The sequence below is a fragment of the Rhinolophus sinicus genome, linkage group LG01 (assembly GCF_036562045.2).
Source record: "Rhinolophus sinicus isolate RSC01 linkage group LG01, ASM3656204v1, whole genome shotgun sequence".
Lineage (NCBI taxonomy): Eukaryota > Metazoa > Chordata > Mammalia > Chiroptera > Rhinolophidae > Rhinolophus > Rhinolophus sinicus.
In genome coordinates, this window is record NC_133751.1 from 18034525 (window position 1) to 18053060 (window position 18536).

The following is an 18536-nucleotide window of genomic DNA, read 5'->3' on the forward strand; positions in this document are numbered from 1 at the left end:
TCTCCAAAAATCACCTAGAAACACATGTATATAAATTAATAATTAAATATGCTCTCCCAATATCCATGTAAACCTAAAAAAAAAAAAGTGAATTTCACATGATGACAGTTTGTAGCTTAAAATAATGTAATTTTCCATATCAATATTTTTAACTAGGATGGTTCTTCCGGGTGCTAAATCTCATACCTGTAGAAAGTTCTTAATTTGCACAAAGTTCATCCTTTCTAGATTTACAAACAGTAAACTAAGAAATTGCTATTTTTTTCAGTCTTTCGCAGAGTTTAAAGAGAAGTTCTCTATTCATGTGGGGGGGAGGGCAGAGCAAAAAGGATAAAAGGTAAAAGAGGGAAACCTGTTTACTGATGTTTATTTACAGATCCACAGACAGTTTAATGATAATGACACAATTATTTGGTTGATGTATTTGGGTTATTGTGCTGATAAACACAAAATGAATGAACCTTTTTTATTTAAAAAAATATCAAGTTTTAGGTTCCATCTACCATTTTTCACAGGCATCAAACTCTGTTGCAGTTAATACATTTCTTGTAGAACCAATTTAATACAAGTTGATTTTTCTTTTATGATTGCTGTAAACATCTAGATTGAAGAAGCAGCTCCCCCCACCACCAATTTAAAAGAAACATTTCACAGAAGCCATTAAGTAAAATGGAGAGTGTGAGCATTACAAGCTTTGTGATAAGCATGAAAATATTCGCAAGAAACTAAAACATAAATATTGATTTGCAAGACATGTTGTTTTCAAATAAGTGACTCTAGTTGAGAAAAGTTAGAAAATTGCAACTGAAATTTAATATTTTTTACAAATTTAACTGACAGAATACTGAATATATTGTCAATATATTTTTATAAAATATAAACATTAAACTACAGTTGCAAAAATAAAATTTATACAGTTAATAACATTTATTAAATTTTAATAAATTTATTAAAATATGTATTATTTTAAATTTAGGAAAATATAGGTATATTTCTAAAGAAAATTGCCAAGTTACAAAAAGCATAGAAATCATAAAGCTTCTTTATTCATATTTCCACTTGCCTGACTTTAAGATAAAACAATAAAAATACAAAAGTGGATATAAACTTTTTATTTAGGAAATATAAAGAAACCTCATACTTTTCTTGCCACAGATTTGATCTTCTGTCACAAATCTGTGATCAGGTGTTTTTTGCTGTCATAATCATTGCCTCTTTTTTCCTCACTTTTATTTTTCTCTTACCAATACTAAATATGTTGCCTCTAATTTACGGAAAATATAAGCCAAACATAAAAAAAATTAAAGTAAAAGTCTTTATGCTCTAAAAATTACAGCATGGCCTTGAATAATGTTTCAAAGTTGTTTCATTGTAATACTGATGAGATGCTGTAGGAACTTCACTCTTGTTTATATAATTTAGCCTATGGTAAAATTGCTTTTGTTGTATGTAGCTTTGCATAAAGTCACAGAACATATTGATGACATTAAGTGAGGACTTACTGTACATGTGCTATTGTTATTCCTTCAAAATTGGCATTGCATTATATTATGAGATACATCTACCTTTCACAACATCTCCTAATTTACCACAATTTCCTGGAGTGGAGTAATGAGTAAAACCACATGCTTTGGAACCAGATCTTTTGGTTCACACCTAAGGTATGAAATACACCAGTTTAGTAACTTTGTGCATGTTACTGCACTTTGTGTATCTCAGTTTCTTACATAAAAATGGGAATGATAATTATATTTACTTCATAGGATTATTGTGGTATTACATGAGCTGAATCATACAAAGGAACAATAAAAGAAATGCCCATTGCATAGTAGACCTATAGTGATGGTCAGTGTTATTTTTTATCTTGGTCCCAATCTCTGGAGACAATGAACAATGATATTATCGTGTTCTTCTTTACTTATAGGCATGTTTATGTATGGTTATAATTGTTTTCAATTTCAGATCACCTGGCATGTGAGATTATATCAACGACAATAGCATGATTTTGTGTGACCAGAATTTTCTGTATAGCTTGTAACAGATTACATAAAAAAGATGAATATTAGAACTGAGAAAGAATAATGCTATTGAATTTTGATGTTTGTAACATTTTGTATTTGATTTGTTTCGGTAGCATTTAGAATTTCAGGTAACATATTAATAGATGGTTTCTTTTGAGAGAGATTTTTTTTTTGGCTATCAGTCAATATAAAGGAATATAAAAAAGTTACTATAATTAATATTGAATAGGTATTGTTCTATATTATAAATGTGCTATACTCCAAAAAACTAGAAAGTTACATGATAACTACTAATCTGGTAGTCCTAACTATAATTAGGTTCTAATTTTGTTAATTGATCAAGACATATTTAGATAAAATCCCAAATACATTCTTTGAAGAAAATATATTTTGAACTTAATTTTCTTACTAAATGAATCAAGTGGAAGAAAAGTTACTTAAGAGGTCATTTCTTTGAGTTAATTTAATATGATTTTCTGTAAATTCCAAAGATATCAGAGCCTACCACTTTGGAGAAAAAGGTGGAGGGGCTCTGGACCCTCACCTCAGCTTTAAAAAGCAGTAGATGAGTATTATTTTTAAATATCATGCCTTCACATATGTTTAGGTGAAGAAAAGTTAACATGGGTAAAGATGTTGAAAATGGATAAACACTTTCTACTCAAATAGACCCTAAGCAATATTATTTTATTTAAAAATAATTGTTCTTGATAATGTGCTTTGCAAGTTTTCAGGTAATGGTGATTTTTACCTCAACATTTTTTTTACTTCATTCATGGGTTGATTTGGGGAAGCTATAGACAGTTGACCATAGTTAAGAACATAGAATTTGATGTACAAATTCTGCCACTGGATAATGATAGACAGGGAAGCTGAATTAACCACTTGAGGCTTCAGTTGTTGTGAGACAATTGTCTTGCAACAATAATGGAGAATAGAATGAGTGTATTGACCATTTTCCAAAGAAGTCCTTGAAATATGCTCAACTTAAGTTCTAACATACAAAAATAGCTTTCATTATATGTTAGCTATTCTTATTTTGATTTGTCGAAGTAATGTGAAAATACAATAGTTTTTGTATATAGAGTTAACCTTGGGCTAAGTTTTTATATAAAATGTGAAACAAAGACCATCTGTAAAAAGAACATAAAGTGCAATTTAAATATAATTTTTAAAAGTGTGGAGTTTGTAGGTTGGATTGTGTCCCCCCAAATTCATACGTTCAAGTCTTAACTCTCAGGCTCTCAGACTTTGACTTTATTTGGCATTAAGTACTTGTAGACATCATTAGCTAAGATAAAGTCACACTGTAATGACAAGGGCCCTTAATCCAAAATGAATGCTGTATTTATAAAAAGGAGAAATTTGTACACAGACATTCTCGTGGGGAGAATGTTACATGGAGATGAAGGGAGAGATTGGTGTGATGCTTTCACAAACCAAGGAATGCCAAATCACTAAAAACAGGGAGAGGCATGGAGCAGATTTTTCCTCACAGTCTTCAGAATTAACTAACACTACCAACATCTTCATCTCAATTAACAGTGTCCTCTGATGAAATGTCAGGTACCTAAGAACTAATATTGTATGCTTGATTTCAACCAGGCTCGCATACTGTCCTTGGGATGTGTATCTCTTAATAAGACAGATGGTATCATTTGTAAAGCTCTTTGCCTCTAAACTTGGCATGGAAAATAAATGTTTTCATATACGGTTTCTTTATGTCAGAGACGTGGATAATTCTGTAGTTAACCAGCAAACTTTTGAAGTTATTTCAAGTTAATGGACTGTAATTGGGCATTTCAAAGAGAGAGCTCTTCTTAAAGGTCATGGTAAAGATTCAGATGTTATTGGATCAGATTTTTGGAGGGCCCCAGAAATAATATAATTACTTATCAATCACACCTGATAATCGCATCTCTTCCCTCCTGGGCTCCCATAAGACTAGTAAATGGGAAATGACAATAACTTCCAGACTCATGCTGATATTCCCAAAGCAGTACTTACTGGAAACTAAGCTTGGATACCAGGTTAGGTTGAGGCACCAAGAAAACCTCTTTCTTTACCTTGAATCATAATCTTAAAATCAACTAATAACTGGAGGTAAAGAAGAAAAGTTATAATGGGTCAACTATTTCCAGCTTTGGAAATCTGCCATTAACTAAATGCCTGAAGCACATTATATTTGAAAAATAAACTATTATGAGTTGAGTTTTGTCTCCCCAAAAGATGCTGAAGTCCTAATCCCCAATACCTGTGATTGTGATCTTATTTGGAAATAGTGTCTTTGCAGATGATCAGACTAAGATGTGGTCATTGTTGTGGGCCCATATTCAACATGAGTCAGTGTCCTTATAAAAAGGGGAAATTTGGGCACAGAGGCAACTACACAAGAATGCTTCCTGACCATTTAGCTAGGGAGAGGAATGGGACAGATTCTCCCACAAGCCTCCAGAAGGAGCCAACCTTTGATCTCAGACTTCTAGCTTCCAAAGCTGTGAGACACTAACTTCTGTTAAGTCTCACAGTTTGTGAAACTTAGTTATACCAGCCCTTACAAATTAATATAGGATATACCAGTCCTTACAAATTAATATAGGAACTATCTGTAACTTTAATTAATGCATTAACCTATTCATGGGTAATAAGGTTAATTTATGTATGGATGATTGACTATTTTAAATAATTTATTCCAAATTCAGAATTGTGGAAGGATTCTGTGACAGACACATGCTACTCTTACTGAATTTATAGGACAAATCAGCAGAAGATCAATGTGCATTGATGATTTGAACATATATCAATCACATAGAATTATTTTTTTCTTCACAACATTCTATAGTTTTGATTTATTTTAGAACATGATCATTTAATACACTAAACCTTTGAGTCTCTTCAAAATAGGCTTAATAAAACTGAAAACAGATAAAAATAGCAAATGTTTTATTATTTGCCCTTGTCATAAGAGAATCAAAATAGAGTGAAACACAGAAAAAGAAAAGAATGTGAAAACTTGTTGCCCTGAGGTTGAAAAGTGTTTACCTAATATGTCATTTAGAATTGTTTTAAAATCGATTTGTATTAATAAAGTATATGAATCTGTCACAATATGATAAACCATTTGTACTTAGTAATTTAAAGTAAATTATATAATAGTAACAATATATTAGGTAATTAAGTTTATAAAAATAAAATATCCCATTATATATAATATCAAAAATCAATTTAATATATTACCTTCTTGTTCTTACTGTCATAAATAATTTACTTTTATAGCATAGGTTTTCATGGATAAAAAGACAAATACTAGTTTAGTGACTATAACATTAAAAAAAAATAAAACCTGAAGTATAAATAAAAAGGAAAGTCATTTTTCTGTATTTCAAATTAATGAATGTAATTATACCAGGAGGAACAAAATGTAATTGTATAATCTCCATAAAACTCAACCATTTTAAGCATTTTCCATACCTTCTCCCTAGGATTAGTCTAAACACTGAAAGCTTATCATGTCACGTAGCATCATTGGAGAGGAGGTACCTACTTCTATGTCCTAATGTGTCCTGGAGTGGCTACTAGTGAGATATTTAGGTGTCCCTCTTTTTCTCTTACTACCATATCTCCGTTTTGTAGCTGGTAAAGGACTTACTACTAGGATGGCTGTCTGAATAAATGGTTAAAACAGTTCCACCTGGAGCTTGCTACAAAAAGTAAAAGATCTCTCAGGCTGTAGTGTCCTCCCTTAAGCTACCTCTCTCACCATTTAATGGGCACAGGAAACTTTACTCACCCTCTACTTTTTTTTTTCCCTTTAAGGCTTAGGGAAGAATACACAGATCACTCCACTTCCTTTATTCCAGAAAGTTGACTCTACTTCACCACTTTTTCACCCTGTGGTAAACCATGTGCTGCGCTGTGGCCGCTCAGGGGCGGACTGTGATGTTGGTCTCTTCTATATTAATGTCCCCAAAATTGTCTGCTGTACCTGTGATATTCATTCTCCTAGACGATAACTTGATCATCAGGAGGAGGGCCTCTTGCTCAGAGATTCTTGCTTTCTTTCCACATCAATTTTCTTTCACGATTCCTACAGCAGGGGTTCTTTACCTGATTTGGTCATTTGGGGGAAGTGATTAGCCATGGTCGATTTTCAGCAGTAACATTCCAGATCCTCCTCCACCCTATTTTTTCTCTGTTTCTATCATTCTGCCATGATAACTTTCTCTCTAAGCGGACGTGACTAATACTAGATGCCTGGGCTAGGAACATAAATATCTTAAAACAAACAGTCAAAAAACTCACTGAAGCATCCAAATAACTAAATTCAGTGTAGATTATTTGACATATTTATATTGGCACCAGGATGGCTTCTCAGGCATGCCACTCGTGTAGTCGTGTAGGATGCTTTGATCAGAAGGACTCCACACTTGGTTTGATGCTCTGCTCTCACTGTCCTGAAATTCTTAGTAATTTGGAAAAAGGGGCTTCACATTTTCACTTTGAATAGACCCTAAAAATTATGTAACCTCTCCTGTTTGACATACTAAGGATTATAAAATAGCAAATTACCTTTCAGGCCAACCTAGGATAAGCCATCACTATAAGTAAAATAAGTAACTTTTCTATTAAATGTGCAATTATTTTCTGGAACTGTAAATTGACTTGATCTGATGCATTAGACATGGAAAACACAGTTAAATATTGTAACCATAACATGATACCAGCCAAAGTATACACAAAAAAATAATAATGATGACTTTTGTAGTTGAACTGTAACGTTTATAAGTTCAACTATTCAAGATCCCTAACCTGTATTCACCCTTTATTCATTGGAACTTGATTCAGAGTTTTTGCTCCTATACTCACTGTTCCATTGTCCCTGGGAGACTTTATTGTCCACATAGATAAATAAACAATCACCTTGAATCCTCAGTTTCTTGAGCTCTTTATGTCCAGTGATATTTGTCTCCATATCATCTTAATGATCTATTTAAAACCATACCCTAGACCTTATCATTCCCTGACACTTCTATTCTTCTCAGTAAAATAATCTAGAAACTCAAATTTATATCTGAAGTGACTTTTGTTCCCTTTTGCTTGCTCAATTACCCCCTATTCATTTTAAATAATTAACGAAGGCATCAAAACATGCCCATCATTACACTAAGTGCTCTCTAATTAAAATCTAAATTAAAATAGAGTTTTTCTAGAAGATTCAAAAGCAAATCTCAAGTCTATTATGCATGTAAAATACAAACTTAAACTGGTAAAGAAAGTATTTATATGAAATCATGGGCAAAAGATATGAAGTCAATCAAAAGAAAAAATAGGAATATTTTATTACACAAAATAGAATTTCAAAAAAAATACTAAATAATATAGGAGAAAAATATAAAATGTATGATAATGAAAAATTAAAAGCCATACAGGTACTAAACAACTAGAAGCACATTATATTTGAAAAATAAACTATTATGAGTTGAGTTTTGTCTCCCCAAAAGATGCTGAAGTCCTAATCCCCAGTACCTGCGATTGTGATCTTATTTGGAAATAGTGTCTTTGCAGATGATCAGACTAAGATGTGGTCATTGTTATGGGCCCATATTCAACATGAGTCAGTGTCCTTATAAAAAGGGGAAATTTGGGCGCAGAGACAACTACACAAGAATGCTTTGTGAACATTTAGCTAGGGAGAGGAATGGGACAGATTCTCCCACACAGACTCCAGAAGGAGCCAACCTTTGATCTCAGACTTCTAGCTTCCAAAGCTGTGAGACACTAACTTCTGCTAAGTCTCACAGTTTGTGAAACTTAGTTATACCTGTCCTTACAAACTAATATAGGAACTATCTGTAACTTTAATTAATACATTAACCTATTCATGGGTAATAAGGTTAATTTATGTATGGATGATTGACTACTTTAAAGAATTTATTCCAAATTCAGAATTGTGGAAGGATTCTGTGACAGACACGTGCTATTTTTACTGAATTTATAGGACAAATCAGCAGAAGATCAATGTGCATTGATGATTTGAACATATATCAATCACACAGAATTATTTTTTCCTTCACAACATTCTATAGTTTTGATTTATTTTAGAACATGATCATTTAATACACTAAACCTTTGAGTCTCTTCAAAATAGGCTTAATAAAACTGAAAACAGATAAAAATAGCAAATGTTTTATTATTTGCCCTTGTCATAAGAGAATCAAAATAGAGTGAAACACAGAAAAAGAAAATAATGTGAAAACTTGTTGCCCTGAGGTTGAAAAGTGTTTACCTAATATGTCATTTAGAATTGTTTTAAAATCGATTTGTATTAATAAAGTATATGAATCTGTCACAATATGATAAACCATTTGTACTCAGTAATTTAAAGTAAATTATATAATAGTAACAATATATTAGGTAATTACGTTTATAAAAATAAAACATCCCATTATATATAATATCAAAAATCAGTTTAATATATTACCTTCTTGTTCTTACTGTCATAAATAATTTACTTTTATAGCATAGGTTTTCATGGATAAAAAGACAAATACTAGTTTTGTGACTATAACATTAAAAAAAATAAAACCTGAAGTATAAATAAAAAGGAAAGTCATTTTTCTGTATTTCAAATTAATGAATGTAATTATACCAGGAGGAACAAAATGTAATTGTATAATCTCCATAAAACTCAGCCATTTTAAGCATTTCCCATACCTTCTCCCTAGGATTAGTCTAAACACTGAAAGCTTATCATGTCACATAGCATCATTGGAGAGGAAGTACCTACTTCTATGTCCTAATGTGTCCTGGAGTGGCTACTAATGAGATATTTAGGTGTCCCTCTTTTTCTCTTACTACCATATCTCCGTTTTGTAGCTGGTAAAGGACTTACTACTAGGATGGCTGTCTGAATAAATGGTTAAAACAGTTCCACCTGGAGCATGCTACAAAAAGTAAAAGATCTCTCAGGCTGTAGTGTCCTCCCTTAGCTACCTCTCTCACCATTTAATGGGCACAGGAAACTTTACTCACCCTCTACTTTTTTTTTTTTCCTTTAAGGCTTAGGGAAGAATATAAGGATCACTTCACTTCCTTTATTCCAGAAAGTTGACTCTACTTCACCACTTTTTCACCCTGTGGTAAACCATATGCTGCACTGTGGCCGCTCAGGGGCGGACTGTGATGTTGGTCTCTTCTATATTAATGTCCCCAAAATTGTCTGCTGTACCTGTGCCATTCATTCTCCTAGACGATAACTTGATCATCAGGAGGAGGGCCTCTTGCTCAGAGATTCTTGCTTCCTTTCCACATCAAGTTTCTTTCACGCTTCCTACAGCAGGGGTTCTTTACCTGATTTGGTCATTTGGGGGAAGTGATTAGCCATGGTCGATTTTCAGCAGTAACATTCCAGATCCTCCTCCACCCTATTTTTTCTCTGTTTCTATCATTCTGCCATGATAACTTTCTCTCTAAGCGGACGTGACTAATACTAGATGCCTGGGCTAGGAACATAAATATCTTAAAACAAACAGTCAAAAAACTCACTGCAGCATCCAAATAACTAAATTCAGTGTAGATTATTTGACATATTTCATTAAACAACATCAAGATACCATTCATTAATCCGTGTTCAATGTCATCAGAAAATCCTTTAAGTGTTGAGAACACGTCAAGCTTAAGATGGTAGATGCAAGTTTTCCAAAATCCTAATTTGTACTGAAAGTTCACATCTTATCATTGGCAACAAATTTGTTGTTTTCCTTTCAATGACAGGCTCAATTTTTTTTCATTTTCAAGAACATGTCTGCCAAATATGCAAATCTATATAATCACAGTTTGTCTCTTAGTCATTATTTCAAAAGTGCTTTTCCTTGATACAACGCTCATAATATCAGTATGAAACAAAACTGCTTGAGTTATATTTCTCATTTCATCACATGGGGTTTTAAAAAACATTGAGATTTAAGGAAATTAATATTTACTGCTTCATTGGGGACATTTATCACTGAAATAGCCTTTTAAATTTTCTTTTTTCCTGCACTTACTAATGAAGATCAGAACTACTCATTCAACTTGTGATTACCTTACTTTGGGCACCAGCAGTTTTGCCCCCCATTGCTTTTGCATCATCAAACCAAATGTCAACGTAGAGATGAGGCAAATAATACAAATGACATTTCAGTTTTGTTATGAAGTAGATTTGGTATCATAGACTCCTGCTGATCTAGATATCTAAGGATAATCACTTTTTTTTTAATCTTCTCTCAGTCCCATGATCAGCCTGACTCTAGTCTCACAATCTGTACTTCATCAAACCTTGAACTGTTTATTCTAAAGGGCCACCTTCATCAACAGTATCCCAAAGTAGCTATAAAATGCTCAATCTGGTTTCTAATTATAAGTGGGTCAATAAGGGAGCCTGCCAAGTTAAGCTAGAGTCCCTCAGGTAAAGTACTGCAGTAAGTCCTGACTATGGGGCGGAGCTTCATTTTTTTGGAAGCTGTGTTCAAAAACATCATCTTGAACACAATGGAAGATAAAGCTGAATGAACACCTACGGTAACAGGTGTGAGAACACAAGGTATGCTAGAGATCAGCTGCTGTGAGGAAGTACACAAGTACTTAAGTAGGCATTAATCAAGAGTGATGTAATTTTCAGTTCTGACCTGACAACAGCAAGAAAAAAAATTAGACATTGAATATTGTTCCTAGGGAAATTTGCCTTTATTGTTACATTTTGATCTCTAATGTACTTTTATATCTACTCTTTATATTTTCTCAAGAATAACAGCCAACTTCTTTAATCACTTTAATCTTCAATCAACTACCTAAAAATTGGGACTATAACAACAAACTATTGTACAGTAGTGTCAACATTAAAGACTAATACTTTATACAAACAAATTTATTTTAAATCAAGGAATATCATTTTTGGAATAGTTTTACAACAGAGTTCGGCTATCAAATTTTTATGCATTTCAGAGAAGAAATAAACTTCATCTTAGCATATTTCACACAAATAATACAATTCTTCAATATCCATTTTATAAGGAAAAACTAGTTTACCATATGTTCACTTAGTTCATTAAGCTTAGACGTATTAAATTGGCTATTCTAATCTCTTTCTAATGTATAAGAAATATATTTATGAATAATAACATATCCTTTAATTTTATTAAAATTTATATTATAGGCCAATATATATTTTTTGAATGTCTATTATCTTCAAAGCAACTACTTTTAATTAGGTTAAAAAAAAAATTGTCTTTATTCTGCAAGGGGCTAATTGTAAATGGTTGAAGCTGATTAATCTCGTTTTAATCCTTTTTGCTGTATAATTATCATATATTTTCCATTTATCTGCCTCTGCATGAAAAGCAGCTAGGATGTTATTCTATAATATACACTTCCTGTTGCAATTTAATTTACACATTATTGCCATGTTTTAAAAGAAAACAGCAGGCTTCACAATAGCAATCACTTTTCAAAGCTACTAAAATTTTCATATATCTTTGATTGTTTTGCATTCATCCACAGGAATTCAAATACTCATTTTCCTCACGTTCCTTTTAAGAGTTGAGATCCACATTCACTTCACCCAAGGCATTGGCCATGTGATACCATATTCTAACATTTAAAAATTTTTCTTTCTTTTGCCACTTAGAGGTATCCTGCCCATCCTCCTAAATAAAAAAATAAATAAAAAAAAAAAAAATCATTTCCCAAAAGTTCAAGATGAAACTCAGTTTCCAATGATGTAAGATTATAATTCCATTTTACAGAATAATTACTCCAAATAAAAATTAGTTCCTAACATTTTAATCAATAATTGTCAATATGCATACATTTCCACATGAATATGCCTACTTCTCAATAGGAACCACTTTCATATCATTTTATGCTTTTATGTTTAATCTGCCATAAAGGTATTTGCATAATTATAAATCTATATATAATATGCATTATATATTTGTATGAGATGAATTGATATACATTACTGACTTGTGCTGAACCACTTTTTCAACTTTTTATGTGTTTTACTTAACATTTCCTTAGACCATTCAAAATTACTTTGTGAAAAACTAATCACTTTATTTTAGAAGTTATAATATTACAGTTTGCCTATGGCACAGTTTTATGTATCCAATTTCAAGAATTGATGAACATTTATGTTCTTGCAAGGCTTTGCTATCACACCAAATACTGTAATGAATATTCTCACACATGTCCTTTTTTCATAACTACGAGTTTTATAAAGTATACTCTCAGGAGCAGAATAATGAGAAACTGTACCTCAAAATGTCTATATCTTTTCATGCTCATAGTATCGGTGTCTGAACTTTTCCATTTCACTATATCTTGTCAATATTCATTTTATGTATTCAATTCATTTAAACTAAAAAAATAAAACATTAAATTTTAAATGTTTTAATTTTAAAAACATTAAAACATTTTTTATTCAATTCATTTAAACTAAAAGAAAATTTAAAAAATAAAAATAAACTACCATTTCTCTCAACACCCATCCCATGTTGCTGGCAACCACCGATCTGTTCTCTGTGTTTATGAGTTTGTTTTTCAATTTTTATTTTATTTTATTTTTTTAGATCCCACATATATAAGAAGTCATGTGGAATGTGTCTTTCTTTGTCTGCCTTATTTCATTTATCATAATGTCCTTTAGGTTTTAATATAACATGGTATCGCACTATTTTCTTAATTGCTTTTTGCTGCATAATAATTTTAAAACAAATATTCTAGTTTATATTCTTCAAATATTCTTCATATAGTTCCCCATTTTATTTTTGTCCATTTTGATAAAAGTGTGCTTAGTTTTTCAATTTCCTAAAACCATGTGTTAAATAAATAACATAAACATCTGTCAAGCCATCCAGTGCCCATATTCTTTATGCCATTTAATGTCAACCACATTTTAAACAATTGTTTAGAAAATTCTGTTGCATTCCAAATTATTTGGAAAATTCAGTTACCCTGGTAATTATTTTATAACTTCTTTTACATTTTTTAAAAAAATATTTTTTAAAACTTTTTTCTTATATAGTTCACATTTTGAATCTACTGGTTTGGTCCTGCATCTCTAGTCTGTCTCTAAGTTGTGATAAGATTTTAAAATATCTTCTACTTAATTATGTAATATAAGGGTTAATTAGAAGATGATAACTTTTGCTAAGAAGGAAACAGTTTCAGGCTTTTTAATTAAAATGAATAAAATCACAGAAGCCATGTGCCCAGTGAAAATATGACTCAAAATTTTCAAAACTAATTATTTTTATTACCATTAAAACTTTCACAGTGAATTTTATGTGTTTTTTTTTTTTTCACTGTTAATTCAATATATTCAATTTTTGAAACTTTTTCTATTTGATTAACTGTTTTTGAGGTGGTCTATGCATTCATAATTGTTCTGAATTCATCTAAATTAGATGTAGGATCAGTCAGAATTCAGTATAGCTATTACTTGAAAGTATCAAAATATCTGTATATGTCCCATTTAAAGGAAACAGTCTCATTTATATACACAATACTTTTTACATTTTAGAGTCCACTAGCTTGGGAATGGAGGAAAACATTTTATACTGTATTTTCACAAAGTAAGATTTTGTTTAGATTATAGGTATTTATTTACCATTCCCTTCCCTTCCCTGTAATGTATGCTTTTTTTCGTTTGTTTTTTTTATGTTTTTTTTTTTTTTTTTGCTTTTTTTTCTCCCCCCTGAGTTTGAATACTGCAGCCTGGTACTTTCTTTCACTTCAGAGTCCTACTAGTAAATTTAAATGTTTATAGATATGTAAGATCGTTTTAGTTTAGTTCCCCCACATCTTCATAGCGTGTCTGTTGTGGGATCCTCAAAAATTCCCTCAAGAGGTCATCTTTCATCATTTTTTTTAAATTAGATAGTGAACTTGTGCATAGTATTTAAATAGGTTCCACGCTCATGTTAATAGTAAAGATTCCTCATACATGGAATGTTTCTGAATCTTATAAAACATTTCCAGGATGCTTGCAGGTTTTTCCAGACTTTTATTTCAAGATAATATCTGATGGGGAGAGTGTGCCAGATATGTGTAAACTTGCCCATATTAATCTTACTAGAGTGATTCTGAAGAAAGCCAACTCCATGAGACGTGGAGTTAATTTTAATTAAATTTTATTTTTATACCAATCATACATCCTAGCTATCTATATTTTGAATCACAGATACCTTCATTTAAAACATAAACAACTTGTTATACTACTATAATATACACAATTAATCATCAATAGTTCTTAAATATTTCAATTGTACTTTGAAAATTTTTCTCATTGCATTATTCTACTAATCATACGAGGTCAGACAATTAAATTTGCGAATTCATCCTAGAAAAAGTTCTACATACCTCATCTCTGAATATCATTATGGTCATCTTCGAAGTACTCCCCTTAGGAAGCTATACACCATCACTAGTGCCTAGTCCAACCTTCAAAGCAATTTTGGAACTATTTTTCTGGAATGGCCATCAGAGCTGTCATCGTATTACTCTTGATATACTGGATGTCATCAAAATGTCTTCTTTTCAGTATTTCCTTTATCTTCGGGTAAAGAAAGAAGTCATCGGGGGCCAGATGAGATGAGTAGGGAGAGTATTCCAATACAGTTATTTGTTTACTGGCTAAAAGCTCCCTCACAGATAGTGCCATGTAAGCTGGTGCATTGTTGTGATGCAAGAGCCATAAATTGGTGAAAAGTTCACACCTTCTAACGTTTTCATGCAGCCTTTTCAGCACGTCCAAATAGTAAAGTTGGTAAACTGTTTGTCCAGTTTGTCCAATTCATAATGAATAATCCCTCTGATAACAAAAAAGGTTAGTAACATCATTGCCATCAGTTCTTGCACTTAATTGTTAGACCTCGTAGATTATTACTGCCCATGCTTTATATGCTGTTTTACTGAGAGTCTTTGTAGAGACTTAAATTTTGTAATGCCACCATGATAAATTAAATATCTATCTTAAGGAGGTGATTACTACTCCTTGGCTTTTCTTGAGCATTTCATGGTTGCTAGTGTGATTAGGAATTAATTGTTTGAATTATTTACTTATCTATGCAGCCTATGGGACATGGTGTGCATTTGACCATAACCAATAACATGTTTATTTATGTGAAAAAGTAGACTGTAGCATAATTAATTAATTTATCCATGATTACAGTGATAACTATAATCATTCTATGTCTTTTTTCAGCCACAGGTAAAACACAGCTGCAAGTTAAAATTACTGAGTTTAATATTACGGTATTAATTAATGACTGTATCTCAATTGCTTTATTATTTATTTATATATTCTTATGGATCTTATGTAACCATGTGAAAAGTTGCTGTAATTGTGGTTTTCAGAGAATGTTCCTGAGAAGAATGTAATTTTATGGATTAGCTTTCTCATTCTACTTCACTTTTTCTTGTTTCATATAGTCTTTCATTAATGCTGCAATTTAAACAGGCAAAGAGTGATTAAATATATATTTTTTCTGTTGACCATTTATGTATTTTATAGCTTTATTTGACAATTTGCGTGTTTCAATCAAAAACTGCCTTGAATGCAGTGTTTACAATCTTGTCACTTGGGGTGAATTACTGCTAAAAAACAATAAAAATGATGTTTTCAAATAATCAAAGTTATAAATGTCCAACATCAATCAGAATTAAAGATTTGTACTTAAAGTTATTTTTTAATTTGAAAATTGGCAAAATTTAAAAAAAGAATGAATCTTACTAATTGAAATTCATGGTAATTGACTTAAATATGAAAGAGCTGGCAGTGATACATTGCTGGTGGAAATGTAAATTGGTATAAATTTCCTGGGTTACAATTTAGAAATTTTTATTTTGTTATAAAGCCTTAATAACCTTAATATCTATGAATATGGACAGTCATTTACCGCTCTCTCTTTGGGTAATCTATAAAATGAAACATAACAAAAAAAAAATACATCACAACTAAAAATTGTACCAAGGTATCATCTATGCATTAAAAATATTTTAGGATGTTCTAGTAGACGCAACATGTATGGAATAATATTAAAAATTGATATGTTTTTACAAATTTTTTAAAAGTAAAAATGAATCATATTATGAAAAAATAATCTGAAATCATTGAAGACAACCATAGTTTACTCTGATTTCAGATAGAATCTATTTCATATAGTAATATCCCCCTTCTCATCATCATCATCACCATCATCACCACGTCCTATTAGTTATTACTGCTCCTGTAAGAAATTACTATAAACAATGGATTAAAATGACACAAATGCAGAGGGGGAGAAGGGGTAGATACACAGAAACCAGAAAAATTTTGGTCAGTGAAATGCTCTGTATGATACTATAATGATGGACACGTGTTATTATACATTTGTCCAAATCCATAGGGTGAAGCCAGCAAGAGTGAATTATAATGTAAACTAAGGACTTCAAGAGAATGATAAGTCAATGTTGGTTCATCAATTATAACAAATGTACCACTTTGGTGGGAATGTTGACAATGGGGTAAGTTATGTATGTAAGGGGGAATGGGGCATAAAAGAAATCTCTGTACCTTCCTCTTTGCTGTGAACCTAACACTGCTCTAATATTAATAATAACATTATTATTAATATTAGTATTAATAATACAACATTTAACGCAGACAAACCAAAAACACAATTATATCATCTTCTGTATGTCAGAAGTTTGAAATAGATTATCATTGGGTTAAAACCAAGGTGTTGACAGGGCTATATTTCTTTCTAGGAGAAAAGTTCTAGGGGAGAAGTCATTTCCTTGCCTTTTCCAGGTTTTAGAGCTTACCCACCTTCCTTGGTTCATCACCTTCCATCATCTTCATTTTAAATATTTATAGTTATCTGGTAAAGGTAAAACTTGAGATTCTAGTGTTACAAAATCTAGTAGTATAGTTTATTAGAGATTATAAGTAAATGATCCCTGGATGTTTTGGTTTATAAGACTCATGGAATAAAAGACTTTCCTTTTTTCCTGTTTTGTTATTTTTAAAACTTTATTTATTTTGGCATTCAATGTTATTTTATATTAATTTCAGGTATACAGTATAGTGGTTAGACATTTATATAATTTAAAAAGTGAGCTCCCTGACTAGTCTAGTACCCACCTGGCACTATACATAGTTATTACCATATTATTGACTATATTCTCTGTGTTTTACTTTACATTCCCATGACTATTTTGTAGCTACCATTTGTACTTCTTAATCCCTTCATGTTTTTTGCTATGCCCCCCAACTACCCTCCGCTCTATCACCCCAATAAATCTAGTACCCATGTGACACCATACAGTTATTACAATATCATTGACTATATTCCTTATGCTATACCCTACATTCCCATGACTACTGTGTAACAACCAATTTGTACTTTTTAATCCCTTACCCTTTTCCACTCATGCCCCAACATCCTCCCATCAGGCAACCATTAAACTATTTTCTGTATCTATGACTTTGTTTCTATTTTGTTTGTTTATTTTGTTCTTTAGATTTCACATATAAGCAAAATCACATTGCATTTGTCTTTCTCTGTCTCACATACTCCACTTAGCACATTATCCTCCAGGTCCATTCATGTCACTGCAGATGGCAAGAACCGATTCCCATCCATCATCGAGCAATATTCCATTGTATATATGTACCACCTCCTCTTTATCCATTCACCCATCAATGGCCACCCAGGCTGCCTCTACATCTTGGCCATTGTAAACAATGCCACAGTGAACATATGGATGTACATGTCCCATCAAAGTAGCATTTGGGTTTCCTCAGATAAATACCATGAAGTGGGATTACTGGGTCCTTTTTTACCTTTTGTTATAGACTTTGTTTTAAAGCTTATTTTGTGTAGTAAAAGTATTGCTACCACAGCTTTCTTAAATTTCCATTTTCATGAAATATCTATCTCTTTCTATCCCTTTCCTTTCAGCCTGTATGTGTCTTCTGATCTGAAGTGAATCTTTGGTAGGCAGCATGTTTAAGGGCCTTGCTTTATTATCCATTCAGCAACCCTGTCTTTTGCTTAGAGCATTTAAACCATTTATATTCAAAATAATTGTTGAGATATATGTAGTCATTGCCATTTTACTAATATTATTATTATTGTTTTTTTGTTTGTTTGTTTGTTTTTTTCCCTTAAAGTAGTGCCTCTAACATTCCTTGTAATACTGATTTGGTGGTCATTTACTCCTTTAGCTCTTTTTTGTCTGGGAAGCTCTTTATCTGTCCTTCAATTCTAAATGATACCCTTACTGGGTAGAGTAATCTTTGCTGTAGGTCCTAGCTCTTCATCATTTTGAATATTTCGCGCGGCTCCCTTCTGACCTGCAGCGTTTCTGTTGAGAAAGCAGCTGACAGTTTTATGGGATCTCCCTTGTAGGCAACTATTTTTCTCTTGCTGATTTTAAGGTTATTTCTTTGTCTTTAAGCTTTGGCATTTTAATTATGATGTGTCTTGTGTG